The sequence below is a fragment of the Enhydra lutris genome, unplaced genomic scaffold (genome assembly GCF_002288905.1).
Source record: "Enhydra lutris kenyoni isolate GAN:26980312 unplaced genomic scaffold, ASM228890v2 scaffoldscaffold39, whole genome shotgun sequence".
NCBI classification, from domain to species: domain Eukaryota; kingdom Metazoa; phylum Chordata; class Mammalia; order Carnivora; family Mustelidae; genus Enhydra; species Enhydra lutris.
Window position 1 is genome coordinate 12,575,748 of NW_019154123.1, and position 8,525 is coordinate 12,584,272.

Consider the following 8,525-nt stretch of genomic DNA (forward strand, 5'->3'; position numbering starts at 1 on the left):
AGTGGGGGCAGGGGCAGAGAGAGAAAGAGAAAATCCCAAGCAGACTCCCCACTGAGCGTGGAGCCGGATGCCAGGTCAATCCCAGGATCCAAGAGATCATGATCTGAGCTGAAATTCACCACTCGGGTGCTTAACCGACTGAGCCACCCGAGTGCCCGTTACCAGACTTTTAAGTAAATTATTTTGTGAAGCAAATCTCTTCCTTGTTTGCAAGTTTTGCTAAAATAAACACATTTGTACTGTATTTTTAGGAGGAAGTACTGGAAACCCTTGTACGCCGCATTGTACAATTGTTTTTCTGCGAACTTCCCCCACCTAGCCCAGAGCTTCCCTAAAAAGGTTGAAGGCTCTGATCAAAGAGAAAACAACTATTTAAAATTAACATTTTCCACAGTTATACTCAAGAATATTTATATATTGATTTAAAAAATTTTTTAAAAATCAGTGCTTTCTTAGAGGATCACGGCTTTTTAAAAATATGCTAGTTAGCAGAGCCTGGGGCAAAAACACTGCCCATCTCTCACGACTTTGGAAATCAATTGGTCCCAGGCCACACCGTTCACGTGGTGGCCTACATCACTCAAATGTGGGTACATTTTTTCAATAATTCAGTGACATTTATGCTGGCTGCCTGTGTTATGGGGGAAAAGAATTAAAGGTGATTGTAGCTAATTTGAATTCCTCAGGGAGTTTGGCCCTAGCACCAGGCTGACAAGTAATTCCTGAAGGTCTTGCCTTTTCCCCACTTCTCCACACCTTGCTGCTTATCTGGCAAAATATCGGTCTACCTGAGGCGGTTCTCAAACTGGCTGGTCTTAGAATCGCCGGGAGAGCTTTAAACATTCCTGCTACCTAGGTTCCATCTAGAGAGTGGGCCGGGCACCAGATTCTAAGCCCCCTGGGATTCCAGGTACAGCCAAGGGTGACAGCCACTGGCCACAGGGTTGCCTGAGTTGAATCACAGCTTGTTCCTTGTGAAATGCAATGCTTTCTACAAAAGGTAAGTAACCAAGGCCCTAACAATCCCAACATCCTCATGTGCATTTCAAGTGGCTGCATTCCTGAAGGGAATTGTACTCTCCTATGATGGCCGATAGGGTCAAAGGCTATGGTTCGCGCTGACAAGGCCCCATGACCAGAAGATGTAGAAGCTTGTAGTGTTTGGCTCCAGGAGGCTTGTGCACATGGCAGTCAGTCTTCAGGCTGCACCTGTCACAGCAGGTCTGGAAGGAATGGGGCGTTCCGGGTGTGATCAGGTGATTTACGTGCTGACCGAAGTGACTTTGATGCCCCTGCTGCCACCACCATGCAGCCTGATGGGGCATTCCAGGGAGTCAGAGGTAGTGCCATCAGGGGAGGCCAAGTCGAGCCTCACGGGAGGGACCAAGCGACTGCCATGGAGGGTTCTGGTCATTTTCTGGCCCAGTCGTTACTTATGGAAAGAGGTTTTTAGAGAGAGAAAAAAAAACCTCCCCCAGGAACAAAAGCAGTTCTTCTGAAGCTGTGGCTGAATTCTGAGTCTTTGGCTAGGAAACTATTTCCAAGACCTTGCCACCTCCAGGGGGGCTCAGGGGAGGGGTGTGGGTGGGAGGAAATCTTACTCTGCTTCACGAGACGCAGGCATAGTGCTCTCAAATGCACCTGGGCACAAGGTCGGAGAACTGACACGTGGAAAGCCTGAGGACACCCATGTTCAGGAAGCAGTAAGCCTGTTTGACATGGGGCCCCATGCAGTAGAAAAGCCCAGTTGGGCTTTGGAATCAGCTGGTTAGGATGCTAACCTGCACATGCCATCTCAAATTAATTTTGTCACATCTCCAAGTACCTGTGTCCCCATGTGTGAAAGGGAGCTGACACCACCTCATCAGGTTTTTGGATGCAAACGATGTGTGGAAAGGGCTTGGTGTGGGGGGCAGGTAATCATAATGCCGGCAGGTAACACACGTGGCAGAAGTGGTCAGAGTTCAGCCCAGTGCCCACCGGCTCCTCTACTTCCGGCCCCTCTAGCAGTCTGGGGCCCCGTGACTGGGTTCTGGCCAACGGGACCTGAGCAGATGGGACGCAGGCCACTTCTGGGCTTGATCTTTCCAAAGCACCCCATGCTACCTCTGCCCTCTCTTCCCCAACACCCTTGGCAGAATTCAAGACAGACCATGACATGAGGATACAACAAAATGAGCTACAAGCTAAACCACTGAGAATGTTACCTGTTACAGAAGCAGAGCATAGCCATCCTAACAGAAATACTTTAACGATTTTATAATAAGTTTAGAATACTTATAAACAATGTTTATAAAATCTTAATGTTTTCGTGTTTTTAAGATTTTATTTATTTTGAGAGAGTGAGAATGAGCCAGGGGAAAGGGCAGGGGCAGAAGGAGAGAGAGAACCTCTGGCAGACTGCCCCCTGAATGCAGAGCCCAGTGCAGGGCTTCACCATACCCCCAAGATCAAGACCTGAGCCGAAATCAAGAGTCCCGACACTGAAATGACTGCGTCACCTGGGGCATCCCTATCTGTTAGTGGTTTATAAGCAACAATACAGCCAACGTTAGTCCAGTCCTTGTCTGCATTTTTCCAAATCTCCAAACTGATTATACTTCACTGGAGTTATGCTCGATGGGACCAGCGTCAAGAAAACACAAGGACGAGATGTTCTAATTCATTTCTTATGAGGCACATTTTATCAGTACTCTGAACATATTAATCACGGCCGGTTGGAAACCACAAGACAACTTTCAGGCATAGCTCTCGGACTAGCAGTGCTCATTATTAGGAGGTTCCTGTTCATCAAAACTCATCACTCAGGCAACCTAGTTCAGTTGCTTGGGGTCTCACTGACCCTGGGGCATGTGGGCAATGGGTGTGGTCTGGGCTCTGGGCTCCCAGCACAGGCAGGCCAAGAGCAGCACTTGGGAATAAAGACTGACTTGTGAACTGCGGGGGAGGGAGTTGTGAGGAGGGGGGGAGAAAGGGGGACTGCATGTCGGCAGCACCTTTAAGGGGGCCCAGCACTGATCCCCCGGCTATCCCAGCAACTCCCGTCTCCAAGAGCCCTGTCAGAGGGGCAGAAGCCACGACACGAGTGGGGCCCAGTGGGCCCTGGTGACAAGCACTCCACCTGCTCATCAAACCTCCAAGACAAGTGACGCAGACTCCTGGCTGAGTTGAGCTCTCCTGGACCTGGTCCCCAGAGTTTGGCACCGAGAAGTACATGGACAGTAGATCTAAGGACAAGAGCCAACAAGCCTTTGGCTGGGATTTCCGAGGTGACTGTGGGCAGAAATGGAGGCAAAGCGAATGTGTATCACAGGTTCCTGTTGGGTGTGATCGTGTCTGTGGCCAGTTAGTTAAGAGAACGCCCTCTGGTCTGCTCTCGGAACCCAGTAGCTCTTGCTGCCCCAGCCCCGGCCAGGCAGTGGGCTATGCCATTTCCCTGTGCGTTTCCCTGGACAGGAGAGATAAGATGGTTCTCCATACATATCCGTAGTTTTTAACTCCTACACCACCATGCCAGGTGCTGGGAAGACTGCAGTGAACGAGCCAAACCCAATCCTGGCTCCCTCGGGGCCCACAGCACACGATAGGTCACTTCATCAGGTGCTGTCACTGGGGAGTCACGTGGAGAAGGGCCAGATGTGGGGAAAGCCTGGGCAGGCAGAGGGAACCTGCTCAGGGAAGGTTTACAGAACGACCAGCCATGGGGGGAGCAGTCATCGGGGGGCAGCGCGCCTCGCAGCTCCGAGTGTGGACTCTGACCACCCTGCCTGGCTAGAATTCTGACTCACCAGCGTGTGTGACCTTGGGCTAGTTACTAAACCCTTCTGTGCCTCAGTCGCTTCATTTGTAAAATGGAGATAAAAGGTGTGAGAAAGGAACATATGCTAAGTGCTTCGAGAACCTGTGGGGAGTAGCAGCGAGGAGACTGAGACAAATGGGCCAGGGCCTGACGCCAGCTGAGCCTCACGAACCATGGTCAGGAGTCTGGTCCTTTTGGGAGGAGTGATGGGGGGCTATGGGTCACTTTGAAGTAGGGAAATGACATTAAATTTGTCTTTTTAAAAGATCTTCCTGGCTGTCGGAGGAGAAAAGTGTGTAGGGGTTCTAGAGAGGGTACAGAGCTGTGAGGCCAGTGATCTGGTCCAGGAGGCGGTGTGGATGGTTTGCACCTCAGTGAGCAGGAGAAACGAGGACAGCTTTGAGAGTCATTTGGGAGCACAGACTGACTGGATTCTGCAACTGACTGGAGAGTGAGGGAGTACTGGAGTGACCGGCCATACCAGAAACTGGTTTAAGTACCGACCGTTTTCGAAGTTATTTCCTCGGAATAATAAATATTTCAGTGAGACTGCCATTGTTTAAAAACTTTCCTAGCACCCCTCTCACGGATTAGTTTTAAGGATTTGAATGACTATTCTACAAAGTTACTAAAATGTAAGTCTTGATAGTTTCCTTAAGACCCAAAGAATATGTCTTTAATTTTTGGAGGGAGGGAGTTGTTTGCGAACAGATGCAGCTGGTGGGGAGGTACCACAGGTAAGGCATGTGGCTGTCTGACTGCAACTCCATGTCCTGGGTCAAAAGGACAGAGCCCAAGTTTTGTCCCAGAAGATTTTTTTATGGTGATGCTGACCGACACAGTCACGGCTATCTGCTGTGGGGACTGTGTCTTAGAAATAGAGTGAAGAGGAGGGGGGCACCTGGGTGGTGCAGTTGGTTGAGTGACCAATTCTTGGTTTCAGCTCAGCTCATGACCTCAGAGTCATGGGATTGAGCCCCACATCAGGCTCTGTCCTCAGCGGGGAGTCTGCTTCTCTCTCTCCCTCTCCATCTGTCCCTTCCCCACTTGTACACACTCCCCCGCTCTCTCTCAAATAAATAAGTAAATCTTTAAAAAAAGAAAAAAAGAAATGGAGTAAAGGGATTTACCTTTTAAAAAGGTAAGACCACTTAAAAACATGGATCCCGGGGCACCTAGGTGGCTCAGTGGGTTAAAGCCTCTGCCTTTGGCTCAGGTCATGATCTCAGGGTCCTGGGATCGAGCCCCACATTGGGTTCTTTGCTCAGCAGGGAGCCTGCTTCCTCCTCTTTCTGCCTGCCTTTCTGCCTACTTGTGATCTCTGTCAAATAAATAAATAAAATCTTAAAAAAAATAAAAATAAAAATAAAAATATGGATCCCACATTGGTTGACTGGTAAAAGAAAGTAAGCTTCCCACTCTGTAATGAATGCAGTCTTCGGTAATAAATCCTTCTGTATTTAAATGTGCTGCTCACTAGTCATCAAGTTCAGTATGGCTTTGTATTTTTCTGCTGCTACTAAGTAATATAAAGGCTTAATGAAGGTAAGAAACAGATTTCATTTACCGGGGTGAGTATTTAAAAAGCTTCCTGTAATGAGGCTCTGCTCTTGCTGACTCTCCAACAAAAAGAACAAGAAAATCATCCTGGAAGGAAGGACAACTGGCAAGCCTGCCAGTTTCTGGATCCACGAAATGCCTAAGTTACTAACTACTGAAAACTTTGACTTCTCACAAAGCCAGGGAGCTATCAATTCAGCCGCTGTCTCAGTCCAGCCCACCTTAAGCCCCAATAGGCAAATGTTGTCAGTTTTCTTTTTTATTAATGGCGAATCCACCTTTTCTCCTGAGCCCCAGCTCCAGAATTTAATCAGCACTGTGGTGCACAAGTCCTCTACATCAAACCAAACTTTTCCCTTGCTTCAGTCCAAGGCAGTTTCTTCTTCTTCTTCTTCTGGTGCAAGCAACAGCCACCGCAACAGTGAATCAAAGACCTGAAGACAGCTAAGACCCTCCTTAGTCATCTCTCATCAGAATGGCCAACCTCAACTACCCCCCCCCCCGATCTCTAAGGCCCGTTTTTTTCCATCAGGAAATTGCAGAATGGTCATGCCGAAAGGGATGGTAAGTTGCATAGTCCCACCCACTTGACAGATCAGGAGAGCAGGGCATGGAGGGATGGTGAGTCGTGCAGGGACCAAGTTGTAGAACAGGGAGGGATGATTCAGGTATTTCTGTACCTTTCTGTGCCTCTCCAGCCTACCACACAGCCAACTAAACTTGCCTCATTCTTTGTTTCTTCTCTCTAGGCGCCTACAGTCCCTAAGAACAGAGAGGCTTAGTTGGATTTTTTAAAAAATCTCACTAACTGGAATGCTCTGGCAATGGGGTGTTCTGGTTAAATGACTCTCTCTTAAAAAAAAAAAAATGGTAGCCAGTCTATCCTGTTAATGGTGGGGACAACTTTGGAACAAGCTCAAGGATGCGTCTGTGGGGGCAAAAAGCCCTCCGAAAGGAGAGGAAAGAGACCAAGTCCCAGTCCCATAGTTCTAACTTTGTCACTCCCAGCCACGTGGTCTTGGGCAAACCATCTATGCAGTCTCATTTTTCTTTTTGGTAAAATGGGAAGGCATCATCACCCTGATTGGTCTTGCCTACTGCACGTAAATGTGGATAATTTAATGAGATAAAATGAACAAGCATCAAATGTCAAGTACTTCTGTAGGACTCAATTGATACTAGAACTCTAATCAAAATCTAGACCACCAGTGAGTTCAGTTAACTCCTGAGTTACTATTTCCCATCACTTTCCCTCTATAACTTTACTTGTGAAAAGGAATCTATATCACTATGCATTAGATCTTTGTGTTTAAATAACCTGGAGATGAATAATAGGAGGTAAAGAAAATACAGAATATACTAAAAAGCTAAAGAAAATACAGAATATACTAAAAAGCTAGAATAATTAAAACAGTGTTATACCAGAGCACAAACAAATAAGTAATCCTATGGAACAGACAGCCTAAGGAAGAAAAAAATCCATCTGTAGGTGGGAATTTCACATGTGATAAAGGAAGCATTTTAAATCATGGAGGAAAGTGTAGACTATTGGATAAATGGTGGTGGGCAACTGGAGAGCAGTACGAAAAGGTCAGGTGCCAATCCCTGGTCGAGCACAAAAATTAATTCCCAATGGGTTAAAGGCCTGCAAAAGTATCAGTAGACTATATATGTAGAAAAGCTGAGAGAAAAGATAGGTATATTTGAATATATATATATATATATATATATATGCATAAATATATATATATATATATATGCATATATATATATATATATTTAAAACTCTGGTGTTAAGTCATAACAAACAGAATTCAGCAACAAGTATCAGAGTAGGAAAAATATTTGCAACACATATACAGACAAAAGAGTAGCATTCATTTCTATTTTATAAAGACAAATCAGTAAGACATCAAAACAGACATAAAATGTGAACACACCATTCTAAAAAGAAATGGCTAAAATACTTCAGCTACTTTCTGGCATTTTTTTTTTTTTTCAAAAATCATCTTTGATTCGACTGACAGAGAAAATACACTTTAAAGACTTAGACAATCTAGTGTTGCCAGAAGGTAGAGAAACGGGTGCTTTCAATACTCTATTAGAATATAAGGGGCGCCTGGGTGGCTCAGTGGGTTAAAGTCAGCTCAGGTCATGATCTCAGGGTCCTGGAATCTAGCCCCGCATTGGGCTCTCTGCTCAGCAAGGAGCCTGCTTCCTCTTCTCTCTCTGCCTGCCTCTCTGCCTACCTGTGATATCTCTGTCTAATAAATAAATAAAATCTTAAAAAAAAAAAAAGAATATAAGCCAATTAGGCATTTTACAGGGTAACTGGGCAATACCAGCCAACTTTTGATCTGGAAATGACACTTCTAGTAATTCAAGAGGAATACATGCATAAAAATTACACAAATAAGTTTGTTCACTGCAATGCTGTTCGTAACAGGGCCAGACTGGGAAAAATCTAGAACAATCATCATAGAGATGCAGTTATATACACTGTGGCACACATCCACAGTGGAGTGTGTGAGAAGACTGAAATTCACCAGCACACATATCTGTATATATATACAAGGTGAATACACTGTAAAATGTCTAATACCTAGCAATCTCTTTATATTGAAATTCATTCTAGGCCAGGGAGTGGGATGGGAGAGAAAACTTTGGCAGTTTTGTGTACATACCTTTTCATATTATTTGATGGTTCACAATCATATTTATCAAGTAATTTAAAGAGAACAAAAGAATAGACAAAATCTTGGTATGCTGAACGCAAGTGAACTGGGACCCGGGGATAAGATGGAAGAGACAAGGTTAGGTTTATGGGCTCCTGTGGGGTTTTTAAGAACCCGGAACAAACTGGACCAAGATGGCTGCTCGACAATGAGGAAGTCTGGATTCCTGAACACAAACACTTCTAAATGCATGCCTCGAGCTGATGGTGGGTTAGGAGGTATCTTCCTATGTCATCACTACGCTTGCTGTGGAGGCATACATTAGGAAAGAATATTAAAGACGAGGCATCTCACTATTTCTCTAAGATGAGAATAGAAAACGTCTTTGAGTTTCATTTAAAATAAAACGAAAGAACAGTGCTAGGGTTAAATTATCAGCATAAGATCATCTGCAGTACCCAGGAATGAAGGAAATTGCTGTTTTCTATCCA